This window comes from Panthera leo, chromosome B2 (genome assembly GCF_018350215.1).
Source record: "Panthera leo isolate Ple1 chromosome B2, P.leo_Ple1_pat1.1, whole genome shotgun sequence".
In the NCBI taxonomy this organism is placed as follows: Eukaryota; Metazoa; Chordata; class Mammalia; order Carnivora; family Felidae; genus Panthera; species Panthera leo.
The window spans coordinates 128,386,183-128,408,521 of record NC_056683.1 but is presented as its reverse complement, the minus strand read 5'-3'; the positions used below and the strand labels follow the sequence as shown (position 1 = coordinate 128,408,521).

Sequence of the window (22,339 nt, the reverse complement as noted above, 5' to 3'; positions counted from 1 at the left end):
CCGAGGGCCATACTCTGCTTCTTCTGGCTGGGAACATCACAGTTCCTCCTATTGGCCCCCAATCTGGGTTTCTACCATGGTGCTGGTGAGACCCAACACTGCCAAGCACATCTTGGCCAGGCACACATCAAAGCAATGTCTCATGTGGCCACAAAAGTAACTTTTGCCTTTTCCCAGGAATAAGGATTGAACCCTGAAATTGAAAGTGAGTTGGCGTTTTACAATTGACATCTTGAAAGTGGAAAGAACACATTTTTCAAAAGCTAGCTAGCTCCACACCTACATGAAGAGGCAGAGGAAGGTTACCTTGGTTTCCCTATTCTCCAGACCACACCCATCACTTTGGTGACAATCACTTCTTTATTGGTTTTAAGCTTCCCTCAGTCCCCTGAGTCCATGTAAGTAAAGGAGGTTCAGGTCCCCACAGAGGCTGCTTAGCTTCTCTTTGCTGCTCCTCAGCTGTTCCCTCCTTCCTGGTGGCCTATGGCTGTGTGATGCTTCTGCCTCTCCATATACTCTCTCAGTCCGGCATCCACGACATTTGCTCCCCCCCCCCCCCCCAATGCACTAGACATGGAGTAATGTGCCTCCCACACACACAGCACCTGCAGCGGTCATCACTGTACCCAGCCCCACTTAGCTCAGTGCCTAGTATACAGCAGGCAGTGAGTAAGCATTTATTGACAGGCTGACCAACTGGCTATAGGTAAGATTCTTGCCTTCTGGGACAACCTCCCTACTGCTGAGAAGTCTTTGCTCAAGAGTTGTAACTCAGTGACAGAAATTCAGACAGTTAATTATCTTTCTTTAGGCTAGGTTATTTATGGAAATAGGATGCTTGGTGGCTTGTCCTGACATCCCAAGTTCCTTGAGAACTTGTGAAATAATTGCCCTTCTGTAATTCCATTAATTTTTTAATGGTCACCTAAGTTAAGTAGTTTCTACATAATTTTCATATGCAAATTCTGAGGCCTAAGTGTTTCAAATTCAATGAAAGTTAACGGTGTATATTTTCATTTTTGAAAACTCACACTGAGATAAAAGTCTTAGGTAAAAATATTCACAGCAGTTGGCAGAATTATTTGAGCAATTATTTAATGTAAAGGAAATGATCTCCTGAATTAAAAAGTTACAGAGAACGAGCTTGAGAACTGTCATTTTAAGGCAAGATTGCACAGGTGTGACTTTTTTCACTGTCCCAGAGCACATTTGTAAGTCAAACAAGTGCATAAATACCAAAACAGAAGTCAGAAAATTATGACTGAGTTCCTCTGTTACCACCATTCCAAATGATCTCTTTGCAAACAAGGAGCTTTCTCTTAAAAACATTCTGAGCACTTTAACCACAGATGTTCTCTTAAAAGAATCTGTATGTCTCATTGACTATAAAACAGTGACACACACAAATATACCAAAAGAGATAGGAGAGCCACATTACCCTAGAATACACACAAATTGCAACTCAAATAGGGACAGAAGCAAGGAAAAAGTGAGACAAATTTGTTGCACACATTTTGGAGTTTGGAGAGAGGCAGTCAAGACAGCGGACTGTAAGTATTTTCTGGATGTCTGATTTTCACTGTAGGCATGTGTCAAATTTGCTTCTTTGACCAACAATTTTTTTTAAAAAAATTGTTAAATTATCTTGTCCTTTGGGGCAAATCAGGCTAATCGCATCAATGTGAAGATTCAGGGGAAAGTTATGTATAGTTTTAGAAATTTACTATCACTGACTTGATGGTTTAATCTCGTACTTCTGCAAAGAAGCAAAATAGATGAGAATCATTGCCATATATGTTTGGGAACTTATGGCTGATTGAGGAAGCCATAACAGTATTTAGTTATTGGCAGGGCAAGAGTGACTTTCATTCAGTCATTTATTCATTCAGTAAACACTTACTGAGCTCCTCTTATGTGCGAAGTATCTGAGGCAGAAGCATAAAGCAGGTGTATGTCCTCCTTGCGGGATGTGTGAAACATAAACCTGATTATAATACACAACAGAGAACATCCTGTGCTGTAGGATATGCAAGCAACATCATTAGTAGATTCAAGGGGCAAAGGGAGAGCTTCTCCCCGGGCAGATTGGGGAGGGCTTTGTGGAAGATGTCACATGTCAGCATGAAAGAAAAGTGGATTTCAACAGTGGAGACAGAAAAGAAGGATGCAACAGTTGAGCGAGAGCGTATAAGCAAAGGCACGAGGGAAGACATGGCAGTGAGGAAATCGTGGAGTTTGTTAAGAACTTGCTATAGATAAAGGGCAACGCTTGGAATTAAGTCTGGAAAAACAGATTGAACCCCAAAAAGAAGACTTTAAATGCCAAGCTAGAGAGTTCGAACTTTATTAAGTGGGCAATGGGAAGTCATGAAAGGGTCTTGAGGCAGAGAATGGTTTAAGAGATGTAGTTTCGGAAGATTAACTGACATGAGCCCACAGGATATATTAGAGGGGAGAAATGGAAGGCGAGGAGCTCAACCAAGAGAACATTGCTATCCTCCAAGTGACAGGGATTGAGGACAGCTTTGGGGACAGGAGGAATGAAAACAAAAGGTAGATTCAGAAAACACTGAAGGCAAACATTGGAATGGCAGGAAGAAAGGCAAAGGGAACTGGTATTTATTGAGGACATACTACCTGTTACTCAGAACACTAGATATATAGGATAAACAAATGTCCTTTTCTTGCCACAATCTGTTTATGCCTTCTTTTCTTTTCTATTGTTTTCTTTGATCATGAGATAATTATTAACAATGGCTCCTTTCATTCTCCATGTGTTCTGGTTCGGACAATGCGGTACACCATCCTGTTTTTATGTACTTTTCATCTTTGCTTCCTCCCGTTTGCCATCTTCCAGTGTGCACCTGAAGACGCTGAACATCTGAGGAGTCGCCTCATGGCGTGTGGCCAGTAGGTGGAAGAGCCTGGATTTGAATCCAGATCTATAGAGTTCCAAAACGGGTGTGATTTCTACTATATCTGCTCTCCTGTCCCCAAATTATGGCAGATGGTAGAGGGCAGAGAGGGGGACATTCATTATCAGAAAAGGAATGTCAGAGAGAATCAGGTTAGGGTACATGTTGACGGGTTCTGGTTTGCATGTGTGATCTCTTGTCAGGTCTCTAAGGTGCTGGAAAGATATAGAAGTAGCTGGAATACTGGCTGGAACCTGGGAGTGAAATCACTGTAGTTACAGGTTTGTGAGCCTTCCAAATCAACAGATGGGGGACGCTGGGGCTGAATGTCGTGGCCAAGCTTGAGACTGCAGGACAAAGGTCACAGCTCAGATGCCTGCAGTGGCTGGGCAGGTCACACACATGAGTGGGCAGGTGTGAGACATTTTGGAGTGGCATGACGAGGTGTTTGTGAGGATTATCTTCATTCCTCTCAGAAATTATTTGCGATTTTGGATAGACACAATATAGTCATTTAAATGGTAGTCTATTTCTTAATTAAAGCCGGCAACTAGAGTTATTTCCTGTATTTAAAAAAAATCACAGTTTATTGGGGCGGCTGGGTGGCTCAGTTGGTTAAATGTCCGACTCTTAATTTTGGCTCAGGTCATGATCCCAGATCATGAGATCAAACCCTGTTTCAGGCTCTGTGCTGATTGTGGAGCCTGAGTGTGATTCTCTCTCTCCCCGTCTCTCTGCTTCTCTCTCTTTCAAAAAAAAAATAAATACACTTAAAAAAATTAAAAATCACAATTTATTTATAAAAATAGTTATTTTGTTAATGATAAGACTAATTAACATAACAAAATTATAAATTCTAGGCATTCATTTTTGTCTCCTTATTTTCCCCTAAGAGAGATCTCAAGTGAAAATTTTTTAAAAGTACAACTAGTTCTGATCAGAACCACCAGCTATGTGCAAGTATGTTAAAACAAATTGCAGTGCATTTTTACTGTCCTAAACAGTGGCCAAATAACTCAGACACCATTGCCATGAGCACGTAGGTGAGGGCGGGATTAGGGGGCAGGGTAGAGGAAGCTGGGGGATGGAGGGGGACGGCATTTTGAAAAACAATATGCTCAAGTTTCAAACTTACATACCAACTTATTTATGTTAGAAAAAAAATTATTTATGAGAAAAAGCTACTAGTCTTGCCATTGTTTCACACTTTCCATTCAAAGGTAAGAAGTGCCTGTAGCCCTCATGGCCCTACACCAGTGGTTCTCAAACTTTTACCAGTGTGAGATTTACTTGGACTTCTTTACTGGAGGACTCATTACAACACAGATTGCCGGGCCACCTCTCAGGATGTTCTGATTCCATCGTTCTGGGATAGGTTGTGAGAGTTTGTATATTTAAGCAGTTCCCTAGCAATGGTGATGCTCCTGGTCCGGGGACCACACTTTGAGAACCTGTGTTCTACACACCAGTGGGCATGCTAGACAGGGGCTGGCTGGCTTCCGTCTTTTTCAGAATTACCGTGGAGCATAAACATCCACTAAGGCCCTGTTTCTCATGGCACTCTGGAAAATGATTCAACGACATGGCTTGGAAAAGAGGTCCAACTTTTTGCCTCATTGTCTGTGTTCTGAATCCAACCTAGTTTAATATTTTGGAAAATGTTACCCTTTTCTGTACCGAGCAAAGTAAATATTTTGTCAGTTGTTAAGGATGAGCTGCAGAGTAAGACCTAAAGATGTATCCAAATTCAGCAGGAAAGCTTGGAGCTGCTTTGGAACTTTTTCCAGATTGTGATTTGTAATGTATTTCAGAAGCCAGCAGAAATACCAACCACTCGATCTATTAAGAAAAGGCTGAATGAACCTTTTCACAGCACTTTTTTTTTCCACACCAACTCTCATTACGCTTGGCAAAGAAAAGAGAAAGAAGTGAAAAAAATGCTTTTCTGTCCATAGGATTTCATCAGAGCATTGTTCTCACATAAAGAACTTAGTAGCAGAGAGTTTTAGAATCGGAAGATCTTGAACAATTCCTTTGTGACAATTAAAACAACTAAGGCTCAAGGAAGGTAAGTCATTTGCCCGAGGACCAGACAGTGGCAGAGCTGGAGCTGGAGTTAAGCTCAAAAGCTCTTGGCTCCTGGGTCAGCACTTTTCTTACCATGACACGCCACCTTCCATGCAGCAGAATCCTAAGAGACCCATTTGAAAAACAAAAAAAAAAACAAAAACAAATCCTACCAGTAGTGTATTTCATGCTGTGCTTTCCCCCCTAAGCCACTCGGGTATGGTTGGCTTTGCATACCGGCGACAGTGCTGGGGAGCAGGCAGGAGAGGTCCTGGAGGGGGCTTTTCTCACCTTCCTTGCTAGGCATTTCCCGAATCATTTTCCATTATAGTGATTTGGGTTTTTAACGTGATGGGTGGGTGGAGATGGTACAGACACAAACCTCATGGTAAGAAAGATAAGCCCCACATTTTGACAAAGAAATATGTGGGGAGGACTTAGAAGGGCAAAGGGTCTTAGAGATCATTAGGTTCACATGTCTCATGTACGGATGAGGAAACTGAGGGTCTTAGGAGCCCAGGAACTTGCTGGGTGTTCAATCTATTCAGTGGCAGAGCTCATGCCTGATCACAGGTCTCTTATCCTGTAGCATGTTACCACTTGGACCTTATCATCCTGTCTACTGTACTACAGTATGTTGATTTAAGCCAGAAAAATGCATGCTCTACTGTGAGTCTAGATCCAACAATACTGAATCTATTCAGCTTTCAGAAAGAAATATGACAAGGGTGCCTGGGTGGCTCAGTTGGTTGAGCATCTGACTTTGGTTCAGGTCACGATCTCATGTTCGTGGGTTCGAGCCCCACATCAGGCTCTGTGTTGACACCTCAGAGTCGGGAGCCTGTTTCAGATTCTGTGTCTCCCTCTCTTTGCCCCTCCCCTGCTCATGCTCTGTCTCTCTTGGTCTCTCAAAAATAAATAAATAAATAAATGTTAAAAAAATTTTAAAGAAAGAAATATGGTAATAATAATAGCTAACATTTCTTTTTTTGTTTTTTTTTAAATTTTATTTTTGAGACAGAGTGCGAGTGGGGGAGGGGCAGAGAAGGAGACACAGAATCTGAAGCAGGCTCCAGGCTCTGAGCTGTCAGCACAGAGCCTGAGGCGGGGCTCAAACCCATGAACTGTGAGGTCATGACCTGAGCTGAAGTTGGATGCTTAACTGACTGGCTCACCCAGGAGCCTCAATGGCTAACATTTCGTGAGTGCTAACTCTATGCTAGGCACTGTTCTAAGCTCTTTCCATGGACTATGCATTTAATCCATCATATCACTGAGGAAGATAGAATACTGTAAGGCAGGACATGGAAATTAAAGATGAAATTAAGTAATGAATGTGAAGCACTCATGAGGCCTGTGCTATTCTCCCAGGACATGTTATTGTCTGTTAAATGTGATAATATAAGTAAAGGGTTTAAAACAGCTCTTGGCTCACAGAGCTTACTACATACTAGCTGTTATTATCACATTTTTCTCTGTTTCTTCAGGTGGAACAGACCAAAGCAACTGATCTAGATAAAAGTTATGAGCCATGTTAGATTCAAACACAGGTAATATCCTTGGGAACCAGCTGCCACCAGCGGAGACCACAGAGACCACAGTGGAACTTGGATGAAAATGCACTCAAAGGCCAAAGGCTAAAGCCAGAGACCATAAAAGAACTGAATTAAACAAGTTTTTACTGGGCCTTGGTTTCAAGGAGCTCAGAGGGTTTACCAGACTTCTTGTCGGCCTTCATCACACCCAAGTTAGAGGGGAAAGTGAATATTGTACAAAGATGGCTTTCATATGAAGGCAGTCTGCAAAAGCAAAACTGATCACTCAAAGCCAGGGGGTGAGGACCCAATTTCCTTAACAAGAATGCACGGATCTACTGGTGAAGGAAAAGAATATCACCATTAATTAAGATGAAACAACAACACTACTACTCATTAAAGTACCCAAGGCAGGTAAACTGCCTTGTAAATTGACCACTTGGGAATGTTTGGCTTACCAGGTACTTGTACACTGGCAAGAAACTCAGGAAATTCAGACAGAGTCCACCCTGCTGCTGCTCACCTCCTCTCCTATCTGGCAGCCAGAAAGGATTTGTTCTGTTTTGTTACGGAGGGATAAACTAGGATCAGTGAGTGGAAGACTCGTGAAGGTAGATTTTTGGCTCGAGAGAACACTTTTCAAAAATTAGATGACCCAATGATGAATGTGCTGCTAGCTAAGGTAATGTGTGCTCTGTAGGTGATCAAGGAGAAGCCCCAGGAACACACGTTCGGTATGCAATTATGGGTATCATAATTTTCATTATCGTTGTAATCATTATCTTATTAGCATTCCACCAGGCAGATATGGGCATTGATTAGTGTTGAAAATGGTTCCACCAAGAGAGGCCAGTTGATTTTAGGTCAAACTTGACTTTGAATGAAAGTTCTATCATTTACCAGTTATATGATTTACAGCTGGTAATTAAACCTCTCTAAGCCTCAGTTTCCTCATCTGTGCAACAGAGATTACAATAAGTACCTCTCTTGTTCATTTATTCATTCACCTGATACTTACAAGGCATCTACTGTGGGCAAGGCACTTTTCTCAGTGTTGAGGATTTGGTGATGAACAAGATGGACAACATCTTTATTCTCCATGGGGTCCCCATTTCAGAGTATGTGGAGAGAGTCAGAAACTATACAAGTAAAAATAAATATAACAAACTAATAAGCTGATTAAATACTTATGCAGGTAGTAATAAATGTTGTGAATCAAACAAGATACGATGTCCAGGATATCTTTAGTTAGGATGGCCAAAGAAGACTTCTCTTAGAATGTGACATATACATTGGAACCTAAAATAAGAGAAGGGGCCCTATGACCTGAGCTGGACTACTGTGTTTGGAGTGGGGTGGGGTGAGTAGTTTCAGATGAAGTTGATGGAGAGGATTAAAGGAGGTAATATAGGATGATCTGCCTTACAGTTCACGGTGCACAGAAAGCATTTGTGTTATTCCTACTAAAAAAATTTCATGACACATCGATGCGCTTGTGTAGACGGCAGACAGAGGCATCACTTCTCTATTCCTGGATACCCCCAAATGCCCGGGTCTCACCACCCTGCTAATACCCAATCCAATCCTAGCATGATCTGAATTTTAACCACTGGAGAGTACAGCATTTCAGAGCTAGAGGAGAACTTGGTCGTTCCAAACATGAATTAAGACATCATGATAATGGGTAATCTGAGGGTTCCTTGGAGCAGCCTCTGAAGCCCTGAGAAACAGAAGATTGGGGTGGTTAAGAGGATGGGACCCTAGGCCTCCTGCTATTACTTCAACCGGAAGAATTCTACAAGTGCCTGTTTTTTTTTTTTTTATTTTTCACTTGAAAACTGAGTTGTTTCGCTAAAGACAACCCTAAAGCTTGAAAATCCAGTTTTGTGGGTAAGGAAATTGAGCCTCAAAGAAGTTAAATGATACACTCAAGGCCATTTAGCTGATAATTGGCCAAGTGGAACTAGGACCCATCTCCTGACCTCTGATTTAATAATTTCTCCCTATGTTTTGTTAAATAAAACACATACACCCCCCGTATAGGTATGGAATTTGTTTCTGTGCAACTTTGTGTTAACCAATTACCTTTAGTACAAATGTATATCTGAGTTCTGATGCTTTGGAAGATATCACTTCTATTTAATTAATTTTGAAACGACAAATAACAGATCCTGTTTTCAGTGTCTTGCAGTTCACAGAGGTTTCCTCAGAAAGAAAAGATGTTTCAGTTAGAGTCTAGGAGTAAAATGTGAGGGAATAGGATTAAGGCAGAAATTTCTGAAAAAAAAAAAGTTTTAGAAGTTGAATTAGTCTTTCTTTCCTCCCCTAAGGGAAAACTAAAGTTAAAAATTGGTGAACTACACCAATTGGTGTATTTTGCTAGAAAAAAACAGGTGTAGTTTACTAGAATAAACTATGGAGTTGGGGGTCAGAAAGTGGCAGAGGTTTAGGAAAAGAACAAAAGATATGATTTGCACGATGCTGAGAATGAACAAGGATACCCAATTCTAGGAATCACTACCTTTGATAGTGGCAACTGTTTTTGTTCTGTTTAGACTCAATTTCTCGTGGAGAAGTGGGGGCCACATGGCTACTCCATGAGAAGCAGGTTTGGAAGAAGAGAGAAATCTGCAAATATTTGTGAAGACATATGTCAAACACCTGCTTCAGAGACAAGAAGTTGGGCAGGAGGGTTTGATCAAATGGAGGCAAATTTCCTAGTTGGAAAGGGATAGTAACAACGGGCAGCCTTTGGTACTTTATTCTGTTTTTGACCATCCAAGCACTACTGCCTTGTAGGACAAGGTAATTTCAAGTGTTTCCTGGATTAGCTGACAGCAGTTAAGAATAAGTTGTCTCCCTTTTGGTCAATTAATGCCAGCAACTAAAGCAAAGGACAGGAGCATTTTCACTAGGTTGCAAATCTTCCGAGTTCAAGGGACTCTCAGAAGAAGGCTAATAGTTTTCTCTTCAACTGAGAGTAAAGCTGTTCCAAAAACTCCTACAACTAAATGGAAAATAAAAAGACCCAAATGAGGCCAATACTTGCAGTAAGTATAAATGACTATCTTCGCTCTAGATAGACTTCATTCAAATTGCTAACGCAAAGTAAGCAAATTCACAAATGAGAAAATGCAATTAGTATATACACAAATGAGGAAACATTCACACTAAAATCACAATGAGATGCTGTACCCCCTCCTATTGCATGAGAGCTGACAAGGGGGCAGTGAGGTTGGTGACCTCATGCATTGCCGGAGAGCGGCGTAAATCGATACAGCCCTTCCAGAAAGAAAGCAATTTGGCAACACATATTGAGCTATAAACACGGTCATACCACATGACCAGTGACCCCACTTGTCAGACTCTATCTTAAATAAAAATATGTGAAAAGCTATAACCATAAAGATGTTGGAAGAATGTTTAAAATATTACAAAGTTAGAATGGGCAAGGAATTTCAATTCAATTCAGCGAATGGTAATTGAATACCCACCAGTAGCTGGGTATAATAAAGGAGAGTTCCTTTCCTCAATAATTAATAATCACAGCTTAATGCCTATACTCTTTTCAGTATTAGGCACCCTTTGGAAAGAAGGTTATGGAGACACGAAGAGATTAAAATGTGTGCAATATATTAAGTTTAAGAAGCACAAACATTATATTTATCATAATGTTCAGAGGGAAAAAAGAAAATGAAAAAGCCCTGAAGGAAATAAACCAAAAGGGTACCAATGACAGAATCATGGGTCATGTTTTCTTTATCTTAATTTTTCTCTAATGTTGGTTTTATTACCTTTAAAATAAAGAACAATAATAAAATGGAGTAGAAAAACAGAGAAAAATAAAGCGGTGATTGAATAAAAGAAGAAGATCAATGAGGAAAGTCCCAAGTACACTTAAGAATTTTTATTCATTTAAAAATTGCTTTTAATTGTATATCTGTAGTAATTGATTAGTACTAAGGACTTGTCAATTTACTAAACTGTTTTATTTTAGTAGAAAAATTGTGAGGGTTCTAAAACAGAGATTTATTGAACCTCACTCATGGAGACCTTCAGAATCTCACATAAATAAATTACTTGGAAGCAGGAATTTAGGAAATGCTGCTATCTAAAAATGATAGGCAAAAATTTACTGCAAAGGTTTGGGCTTGAAGAACAGAGAAGATTCTGGGGTCCCAAAAGTGGCTCTTCCTGGCACGGACCTTCCTGCAGGTAATGCAGCAGAATAACCTCTTCAGCAAGGAGGAGAAGCCTCATCGAAGGGCAAGGGAGGCCCTTAGCGGCAGGGATTTCTAGGTGTTCTGAGTCCCCCAGATTAACTGCTCCAATTCCCTGGGCCCTGCTCTTCCCAGGACACTGGAAGATACTGTGTGTTCAGCTAACATTATGGTTTAAAATGCCATGGGATTAAACTTTGTGGGATTTAATTTTTTACTAAAATACCTCTGTTTGGAGGCCACATACATAAAGGACTTTTTTTTTTTTTTTTTTTTTTTTACATGACCATTGAAGGTTCTTGGATTTTTCTTGTACCTTGGTCCAAGCGGGTGTGGTTTGGAGCTCCTCATTCTACATCTCACCTTAGGGGCCTCGGATCTCTCATATCTTTTCCCGTCTTCCATGGCAGTGGTAATCCAAAACCTTTCCTTCCCTCCATGAGTGGTTGATGCAAGATGAGCACAGATGCATTTAATTAAGTCATTGACCACTGGGTGCCATGAGCTGTTGGAATCACCTTCTGGATATTAAATAGGACTTTGCAATCTACCTAATCTAGGTTAGAGAATCAATTCCCAATTTCTTCGTATTTCCTGGAGAGTCTGTTTCCTGAAACCCACTCCTGGGATCAATTTCCATATCAACCCTAGTTCTTGATTGCAGGCAATTGAAACTGATCTGATGATAATTAACCTGACAACAACTCCACCCCCACCCCACCCCTAATTTTTGAAAGGGTACTGGGGGCTCATAGAACTAAACAGAGTCTGAAGGATCAGGTTCATAAAGTGCCAGGAACAGGAGCTCTGAAAGTGTTGGTTGATCTTACAAGCTGGTTCCAGTTCTGTTAGGGAGAAATTACAAAAAGTAGTAAAAGGCGTAAAAAGATCTTATTTATATATGTGTAGTATGTGTAATGAAAATATCCGCCATTGACTTAAAAAATTTTTTTTTTATGTTTATTCATTTTTGAGAGAGAGAGAGAGATAGAGTGTGAGCAGGGGAGGGGCAGAGAGAGAGGGAGACACAGAATCTGAAGCAGGCCCCAGGTTCTAAGCTGTCAGCACAGAACCGGATGCGGGGCTTGAACTCACAAACTGTGAGGTCATGACTTGAGCCGAAGTTGGATGCTTAATCAACTGAGCCACCTAGATGCCCCCTCCACCACTGACTTTTAATTGTGATTTTACCACTAGTTGTATAACCTTGCATTTTGCATTCTGAGCCTTAATAACACCCTATGTAAAAAGAACCAGTTTAGAGCCTGTTTAAACTATGGCTTCCTTCTAGCTTTCATGTTCCTTGAGTCTATACCAACAGCGAGGACCTGTCTGAGACCTCTTCTCTCCTGCGCCCCTGCCCCTGGGAAGAACACAGCTAGGGAAGCACAGACCACTTCTGTTAAAGCCCCAATGCAGCCACAGAATCCTTCTCAACACAGAGCTCCAGACAGCTACTAGCCGTCGGCTGGAATCTGCACGGAATGGGAAATCAATTTGCCATTCTCTCTCTGTACTTGTTCTGTTTTCACAGGATGAGCTAAACCAGAAGAGCCAAGACATCCAAAGAGCATCAGGAAAAGTCTTTGCTGAAAAGAATCTTCAAGACCAGCTTGTGCCCTGCTGCTAAACATCAGTTCAGCTTGTAAAATCTCCCTGGTAACACCGTACAATAAGGTGCCATCCAGTCAGCCTGGAAGTTTCATCATATAACTCAAACACGCTTCAGGGGCTCTCGGTATGGTGTCCTTCACTCCATTCTTAAAGGCCTTGTTTTTTGTCCTCCATTCTCCTTGTCCACACACCTGACGACTGTCCCATTTATATTCTGCTGGAACCCTCCAAACTAAACATAATGGAACTGAGGGAAACCTAGAAAAGCCCTGGATCCGATTCACTTGGTCTCCATAATCAAAAGAGTCTGGAAACAGAAATGTCAGGACTTTGTAAATTTCAATCAGGACAAAGTAGGGGAGAAGCAGTCTACTGAAAGAAAAACTATTTTCAAAAATGAAACAGGAGTCTTGACGATTCTCCCAACTTAGAAGGCTCATCTCACCAAATACGATGCATTGGTCAGGGTTAGTTTTGGCTACAGATACCACAGAGACTCGACGTCATGGTGTCTTGGAGCAGGGAATAACAGGTGCCAGCCCATGGACTCAATCCAGCCTGCTGCCTATTTTTGTATATTGAAATTTTATTTGAACACAGTCACTCCGTGTGTATGTGTTGTCTGTGGCTGCCTCTGTAATCCACCAGTAGAGCTGCACAGTTTTGACAGACATCTATGTGGCCTCCAGAGCCTAAAAGGTTTATTAGCTGGCTCTTTACTAAACAAGTTTGTAACTTGTTGGTTTGTAACTTGTAAGTTTGTAAGTTGTTAACTGCTGCCTTCCAGTATCAATGTAGTTCCCTCTCATAAGTAAGTCCAGAGGCCAGCAACACAGGAGTTAATAGCGTCATCAGGGAAAGGACTCCCTCTGTCTTTCTGCTTTGACATCCTAGCACATGGCTTTCCTCATCAAGATGACCCCATGGTTTCATGGTCCAGAATGGCTTCTGAGACTCTTATTACCATTTCTAAAAAGCAAGCTAGAAGAAAGAGGAAAAGCAGAAGAATAAAGGCTGGAGAGGGGGGGATTGCCTTCCTTATGAGCCCTGATTAAGTAGCTTTCCTGAAGTCCCGCAAAAACACTTCCATTTACATTTTATTTGCCAGAACTTATCCATTTGCCATATCCAGCTGCAAAGCAGACTGGGAAATAAAGATTAAAAAAAATTGGTAACCATGTGCCCCACTCAAAATAAGTGTATTACTTTGGAGAAAAGAAACAATGTATGCTGAGTTAGCAGGTAGCAGTCTTGGCTACCAAAGAGTATTTAGTGAAATCATGCACAGCAGATTTACTGATAACTGATACCTTGTTTCATTTGGGGATGGAAGTTTCTGAAGAATGAAGAATTTGTATTCTGGCATTACAAATTATACTTCTTTTGTCTTGTGTCTTAATCATTTGGTATGCGTATGTCTTATGTTTAATCACTTGGTACGTCAATTAATATCAGTGACTTAGTCCATTTGGGCTCTTTTAATACAAATATCAAAACTATCACGCACTGGGAGGCTTAAACAACAAACACTTATTTCTTACAGTTCTGGAGTCCAAGGTCAAGGTGCCAGCAGATTGATGTGTCTGTTGAGGACCCAGTTTCGGGTTTATAGGCAGCTTTCTTCTCACTGGGCCTAACATTGGTAGAAAGAGAGTGAGAGAGCTCTCTTGGATCTCTTTTTTTAAGGGCACTAAACCCATTCATGGGGGCTCCACTCTCATAACCTTATCACCTCCCAAAGATTGCACCTCTTGTCACCATTGCCTTTTGGGTTAAGATTTCAACATATGGATTTGGGGGGGGACACATTCAGTCCATCGCAGTGATTGATTGATTGACGCATACAACAAGACTTACTGAGGACCGACACTGTTCCAGGCACAGGGTGAGGCAAAGGCAAAGTGCAATGACCCCGAGTCCCCGCCCTCAAGGAGTCTGAGTCAACAGGGGAGAGAAGAAAGCACATGGACAATGGCGTTTCAGGGAGAGAAGTTTCCTGGGGAAGCAGATATCGGCACACTATGGAAAGCACACAGGAAGGTCTTGAGACTTGCGCTGAACATGCAAGAACTAGCTAGAAGTATTTTGCAGGGTGAAGGACTGGGATCAAGGGCATTCCCATATAAGGAAGGAGTGTGTGCAAAGACATGAGGAGAAGAGAGGGTGGTACATGTAGCCTGGCTGAGCACAGGGTGTGCCAGGGGGCACAGGAGATTATCTGGAGAGGTGGGCACAGATCACCCCCAGAACAGAAGGGACCTCTGCATAAAAGGCATTGAGTTTCCTCTGGACAGTGATGAGTAGGCACTGAAGGATACCACTTAGGAGAGGGACACGATCAATCTGTGTTTCATAAAGATCATTCTGGTCATAGTGAGGACAGACTGGGGTGGGGCAGGAAGTAGGAAGACAGCAGGAGCCTTCCATTTACTCCTTGTCACATATTTTGCAATTATGTTTAAGTTAAAGTATGATCTTGTATTGTTGTAAGAGAATATCCATTCAGGCAATGGCTACTTACTAAGGGAATATAATGGATAAAATTAACCTATACAGTAAAACCTTGGATTGTGAGTTCCTTCTTCTGGGAGTGTTCTGCAAGAGGACCAAACATTTCTAATAAATTTTAACTTGATAAATGAGCAATGTCTTCCAATACGAGTATTACATGACACTGAATGTCACATGATCAAAACTGAGCCAATGGTTTCTGTCTCTCTCTCTCTGTCTCTCTCTGTCTCTGTCTCTCTCTGTCTCGCTCCGGGATTGTGGGTGATCATCAATGCAATGTCACATTCCTGCAAAATCCTCAAAAGGAGGCAAAAACGAGTGTCATTGGATAGGTTCCTTGTTAAACTTGCACGAAAAGGATTCCATTAAGCCAATAGATAGCAGTGATTCCATTAGTGACAGTGAAAGTCGTCCTACACAATAACCCCCCTCTCTCTTGTCTCCCTCACACCAGCCATGAAGGTTTTCAAAGGTAGGTGCAGGTGAATTTGTTTTTCTTTATATTTTGTATTTTATTATTTTGTGTCATATTACAGTATCTTAATCATTTTTATATGAATATTTTTGGGTTGTGGAATGAATCATCTGAGTTTCCATTATTACTTATGGGGAAATTCACTTTGATACGCAAGTGCTTTGGATTACGAGCGTGTTTCAGGAATGAATTATGCTTGCAAAACAAGGCTTTCCTGTATTTCTTTTCTTTTTTCTTTCTTTTCTTTCTTTTTTTTTTTTTTTTATGAGTTCAAGCCCCATGTTGGGCATAGAGCTTACTTTATTTTTTATTTTTTTTAATTTATTTTTTTAATTTTTATTATTTTTTTTCAATATATGAAGTTTATTGTCAAATTGGTTTCCATACAACACCCAGTGCTCATCCCAAAAGGTGCCCTCCTTAATATCCATCACCCACCCTCCCCTCCTTCCCACCCCCCATCAACCCTCAGTTTGTTCTCAGTTTTTTAAGAGTCTCTTATGCTTTGGCTCTCTTCCACTCTAACCTCTTTTTTCTTCTTCCCCTCTCCCATGGCTTTCCTGTATTTCATTTAATCTTTGCAGTCATTCTGTGGAACCCCATCTTACACAGGAGGTAAGTGAGGCTGAGAAAGGTGAGGTGGCTTGCCTAAAATCTCACAGCTGACTAAACGGTAGAGTAGGGTTTGCGTTAAGGTTTTCTGATCCCAAGTCCAGTGCTCTTTAAAACTGCATGTTGAGAGCAACAAGCATTCCAGACTCAACCTGTCACCCCTACATCCAGTCCAGGCAGCACTATTTGCATATCTTGGCAGTAACATATCTTAGTGGCTTTAAATGTAGGAAAACACGGAGGCATTTCCCTTCAGTCACTTTATGAAGCAAGATATCAAGAGAATTTTATTAGGCTTTGGCAAATACTCTTAATAGGAAAAATCAGCCATATATTTTATTATTCTTTTGTTCAGTGCTGTGGCAATTATTCAAACACTCACGAAAGATCTATGTTTCTCTATAATTCCAACTTTCTATTTGATTATAGTCCACGTTTCATCATTTATGAGAGGAGTAATAAGAATAGACTTATTCAAAATGGACTTGTTTAAAGTCTCAAATCGACTAAATTAAGTAATATTTTTATTTTTTTAATTGCTCACACAGATTTTTGTCTTCTCAGAAAAAACTTTCCAGATACTTGCTCTCTTCTCATGACCTCCATGTTTGAGCGGGAGGCTGCCCCTTATTTATTATGCCATCCTATACTCTGTCAAAACATTTGAAAGCCTGCATTGTGATAGTTTCCTCATCTTTTTTTTTCTCCACCAGATAATAAGATCCTTGAAGTCAGCAACAAAGTATGTATTTGTATCTCCAGGCACACTAACCGGCATTTGATAGCCCACGATAATTGTTTCTGGATTCATTAATAAAATGCAGCAACAATATAACTAAACATACATAATTACATTTAAAATGGTACTGTAAGAATATTTAGCACATTAAAAAATCTACCTTTTCTATAATTTTACTGCAAAAAATCAAAAAGCTCTAGGAACAACTTCAGGGATGTAGAATTCAGTGGGGCTATTTAAGGCTTCATTTTGACATTTGTTAAGACTTAGGATCACGATGCTTTTTAAGAAGTTGATCCAGAGATGGCTGCTTCGTGGTTCCATTTTTTCCCCTCCATCACATCTCCCACGCAAAGCACAGGCTTTACAGATTAAGTCTGCCTTTCTTGGTTTAAAAGCAGAAAGTCTTTCTGTTTTGTTGAGTTGCTGTCTTACGAGAACAGATGCTGGCCATGCAAGCCTTTAAAATTCACTTTAATTTCTATTGTTTGACTGTTCTTCATGCTGCTACCTCACCTTTGGGACCTTCTAAGTTTTGGTCTGAATGGGAACTAACCTCAAGGGACCTCTTGTCTCAGGCACAGCCACTCAAAGCTCTCCTACACTCACACATCTTACCTTCTTTCTTCAGGAGTGCAACACCATATGGTACCACATTTACATTTCATGACTCAGTCTTAAGGCTGGGATAGGTGTAACTATAAAGTAATGAGACATTTTCCCCAGAAGATCAAACGTCATCATCTGGTAGGTCCTTTGCTCAGGATTGCCATCTTTCAGAATTGTTTATTTCCATGCCCTCAGCCAATCTATAGTGCTAGATGGTTCTTTCCACCCTGACCTTTCTTTTCTTCCTATGCAGCAGAGTGAGGTACAAAACTCAAATCGAACCCTGTGCAGAGCAGTGGGGAGCTAAGGGCTGATTTTCTTCCTTCCTGTACATGTTCCTTCCCGTCCTAAGGTAGCCAGCCTCAGATGGGTGTGTGTGTGTGTTGTGTGTTGTGTGTATGTGTGTGTTGTGTGTGTTTGTGTCTGAATTAAGAAATATAACTGCTGAGCTTCAAAGACTTCAGTGTTGCCAAGAAGAAAAGTTGGAGACATGAATGGGTTGGAAGCATTAGGCAAGGTAATTGGACTTCAGACATAGGTGGAATTTGAATTATTGGTGGCTTACCACTGCTTCTCAACCCGGGCTGATTTTGCTCTCCAGGGGACATCCAGCAATTCCTGGAGGCATTTTTGGTTGTCACACTTTGGGGTGGGGAAGGGTTATTACTAGTGGGAGGAGGCCAGCAATGTTGCTAAACATTCTACAATGGACTCCCCTCCCCCACAACAAAGAATTATCTGGCCCAAATATTCAATACTGCTGAGGATGAGAAATGCCGGACTGAGATAAAAGATAATCAGACCAGGTGTCATACTATAAGAAAGAAAAAAAAAATGTAGAAATTAACTTACTGTTGCAATTTTAAAAACTCATTCAGATGACATCTCATCAACCTCCCCTCACCTAATGTTTGCATATGAGGCATTTATATGGATACACATTTTCACATAGAAGTATTCTTTTGCTCTTGGCACAGAATAAAAGTAGGAGACCTGCAACGTGACTGGCCTCTGGTTCCCAGAACTGAATTAGTCCCACCCTGGTATTTATTCACTTTCTCAGAATCCTATGCTGTGTGTCTCCTTCATGGCACCAGTCACCATAGACATTTGTGCCATTCTCATTTCCAGTATGGCTCTCCTACAAGAGTGTGAGCCTCATGAGGCCAGGAACTGGGTCCGATCTATCCCAGGACCCAACCCAGCATCTGGTGTATGCAGGGCGTGGGGGGCAGCTAAGAGAGTGGACACTTTGTGGTGTCCACAAACTGCCTGGGCTTAACTTCACACTCTACCACTAAGTCACGGTGCAACCTCAGGCAGTCACCATAACTTTTGCAAAGGCTCAGTTTCCTCATCTATAAAAATGGTGTATATGGCACCTGCCTCATAGGTAGAATCAAACAAGTTATTATGTGCAGAGTGCTTAAGGAACATTTGATGATGAGTGAAGAGTCAAAAAGCAAAGATAGGGTTAAACATCTGCCTGCAAACCAGCAATGCAGAAAATGAACAAAGAGAAACACATAAAACACCTGGCTTTTACTTTGTGGGAGTTTCTAAATGTAATCTTTCCCTTCTTTGTGATGTAACAAATGTGGAAAGCTGCCTGTTAATATTTACAGGCACAGTGAAAGCCTTAGCAGGATACACATTTTTTCCATATTGATTTTGCTTCACAATTGATGCTCTACCCAGTTTCTCTGCTAGGTCCAGTTTCTCACTATATATTTTGCTATAGGTTAATTTCATTTTTTTATTGTCTTCCGATAAAAACTGATTTAAAGCACTATGGTAAGTCAATCTAAAAAAGGCATTTAACAGTTTTCTGTGGTTGAACACCCACTATTCTTCCTGTATCAAAGTTAACTTCTTTCTGCAGTCTTACATTCTTCTGCTTCCTAGGCTCTTTCAAACACACAGAGGGTTTAAATTTTAATTGTTCTGTAACTGATACATTCTGAAACTTTACTGTACTCTTTAGATCTACTCTCCCTGTGGGTCTCTGATCCTTTACTACCCTCCACCTTCCCTTGGTGATTTTCTATGTATATATCTTGCAGAAGCTCCAGAGAGAAGATTGATTTCTAATCATTTACTTACGCACACAATTATTCACTTGACATTCAAGAAGTAATTATTGAGCACCAGTGTATTCCAAACTCTGCTCCCAACTTCCAGGATGAGCAGTGAACACACAGGCAGGGTACCCCCCCCCCCCGCCCCCAACCGGCCCAGAGCAGGTATTCTTGTTCAAAGGGAGACCATAAGAAAATGAAGCAAATGAACAAGGTAATTTCTGACACTTGTGAAGGAAATCACACCATTGTTTTTTTTTTAACCTCCCTTCCTCCCTCCTTCCCTCCCTTCCTCCCTTCCTCCTTTCCTCCCTTCCTCCCTCCCTTCCTCCCTTCCTCCCTCCCTTCCTCCCTTCCTTCCTTCCTTCCTTCCTTCCTTCTTTGTCTTTTTAATTTATATCCAAGTTAGTCAGCATATAGGGCAATAATGATTTCAGGAGTAGAATCCAGTGATTCATCCCCTATGTATAACACCCAGTGCTCATCCCAACAAGTGTCCTCCTGGATGCCCCTCTCCCATTTAGCTCATCCCCCCACCCAACACCCCTCCAGCAACCCTCAGTTTGTTCTCTGTATTTAAGAGTCTCTTATGTTTTGTCCCCCTCCTTGTTTTAATATTTTTGCTTCCCTTCCTTTATGTTAATCTGTTTTGTATCTTAAAGTCCACATATGAGTGAAGTTATGTGATATTTGTCTTTCTCTGACTAATTTTGCTTAGTATAATACACTCTAGTTCCAACCATGTTGTTGCAAATGGCAAGATTTCATTCTTTAATTGCCGAGTAATATTGCATTGTGTAGATATAGATATAGATATAGATATAGATATAGATATAGATATAGGTATCTTCTTTATCCATTCATCCATTGATGGACATTTGGACTCTTTCCATACTTTGGCTATTGTTGATAGTGCTGCTATAAACATTGGGGTGCATGTGCCCCTTCGAAACAGCACACCTATATCCTTTGGATAAATTACTAGCAGTGCAATTGCTGGGTCATAAGGTAGTTCTATTTTTAATTTTTTGAGGAACCTCCGTACTGTTTTCCAGAGTGGCTGCACAAGTTTGCATTCCAGCAGCAAGGCAAAAGAGATCCTCTTTCTCTGCATCCTTGTCAACATCTGTTGTTGCCCGAGTTGTTAACGTTAGCGATTTCGACAGGTGTAAGGTGGTGTCTCATTATGGGTTTGATTTGTATTTCCCCGATGATGAGGGATGTTGAGAATTTTTTCACATGTTCGTTGGAGCCATCTGGATGTCTTCTTTGGAAAAGTGTCTATTCATGTCTTTTGCCCATTTTGTCACTGGATTATTTGTCTTGGGTGTTGAGTTTGGTAAGTTCTTTATAGATTTTGGATATTATCCCTTTATCAGATATGTCATTTGCAAATGTCTTCTCCCATTCCATCGGTTACCTTTTAGTTTTGCTGATTGTTTCCTTCGCTGTGCAGAAGCTTTTTATTTTGATGAGGTCCCAGTAGTTCATTTTTGCTTTTGTTTCCCTTGCCTCTGGAGACATGTTGAGTAAGAAGTTGCTGTGGCCAAGATCAAAGAGGTTTTTGCCTGCTTTCTCTTTGAGGATTTTGATGGCTTCCTGTCTTAAGTTTAGGTCTTTCACCCATTTTGAGTTTATTTTTGTGTATGGTCTAGGGAAGTGGTCCAGGTTCATTTTTCGGCATGTGGCTGTCCAGTTTTCTCAACCCCATCTGCTGAAGAAACTGCCTTTATTCCATTGGATATTCTTTCCTGGTTTGTCAAAGATTAGTTGGCCATATGTTTGTGGGTCCTTGCTATAACAAACTACCACAAACATAGGAGCTTAAAACAACACAAATTCCTTGAACAGTTTCTGGAGATCAGGTGTCTGCCATGGGTCTCACTGGGCTAAAATCATGATGTTGTCAGGTCTACAGTCCTTCCTAATACTCTAAAGAAGAATATATTTTCTTGCCTTTTCCAGAATCTACAGAAGCTGTACTCCTTGGCTCATGGCCCTTTCCTCCATCTTCAGAGCCAGCAGTGACCTGTTGAGTCTTTCTTTTCTTTTCTTTTTTTTTCAAGTTTCTTTATTTATTTTGATATAGAAAGTGTGAGCAAGGGAGGGGCAGAGAAAGAGGGAGAGAGACAGATCCCAAGCAGGCTCTGCACTGTCAGCACACAGCCTGATGCAGGGCTCAAACCTACAAATGGTGAGATCATGTCCTGAGCCAAAATCAAGAGTTGGACACTTAACAGACCGAGCCACCCAGGAGCACTCCCTATGGAGCGTTCCTTATATCTCATCGCTCTGACATTGACTCTTCTGCCTCCCTCTTCCACATTTAAAGGACCTTGTGATCACACTGGGTCTAAATGGATACACCTGGATAATCTCCTTACCTGAAGATCAGTGGATTCTCAATGTACAGTCCAGCTACATTCTTAACTCCGCCCCTCTGCTGTGTAACATAACATATTCATCAGTTTCAGGGATTAGGGTGTAGACTTCTCTGGGAGCCATCTGCCTGTCTACCACAATGATCTAAGAGGTACTATAATTTTAGCATCCTGTTCGCTACCTACATAGATGTTTAATAAATTCAATATTTAGGAAACACATCAGAATTATAACATTTACTTCTTATTAAATCATTACAGCAAGAGCTGTGTTTTCTTTACTGAAGAATCAGTGAGGGGTGGAGTGGTTTCAGCCAACCTTCCAGGTAAACACAAAGTTATCTCAATGCAGGGAGAGGCTCAGGGCCCATGCCACACGAGGCCCTGGAGGAGAAGCTCCCTGCATTTCACTGGCTTCTCCTTTGGGACTGGCTTTGGCTGGATCACTAGCGCAGGACCATGGGGGTGACCGTCCCTCCTCCTTAGCAGTGCCTCTGCCCGTGGCTTCCTGAGGGCTCCACCACCTTGATTTCTGTTGGCTGCAGCAGTCTTCTTGAATTATAAAATGGAGGGTTTTTGTTGT

General features: G+C 41.2%; 1 protein-coding gene and 1 non-coding gene across 3 annotated transcripts in view; one reads left to right on the top strand and one right to left on the bottom strand.

The window, feature by feature from the left end:
- AIG1 (androgen induced 1) overlaps nt 1-22,339 on the bottom strand; it is a 241,373-nt gene that overhangs the window by 99,462 nt on the left and 119,572 nt on the right. The window lies entirely within an intron of this gene.
- TRNAQ-UUG lies at nt 5,713-5,796 on the top strand. Its single transcript has one exon. It is a non-coding gene; the product is annotated as a tRNA-Gln (tRNA).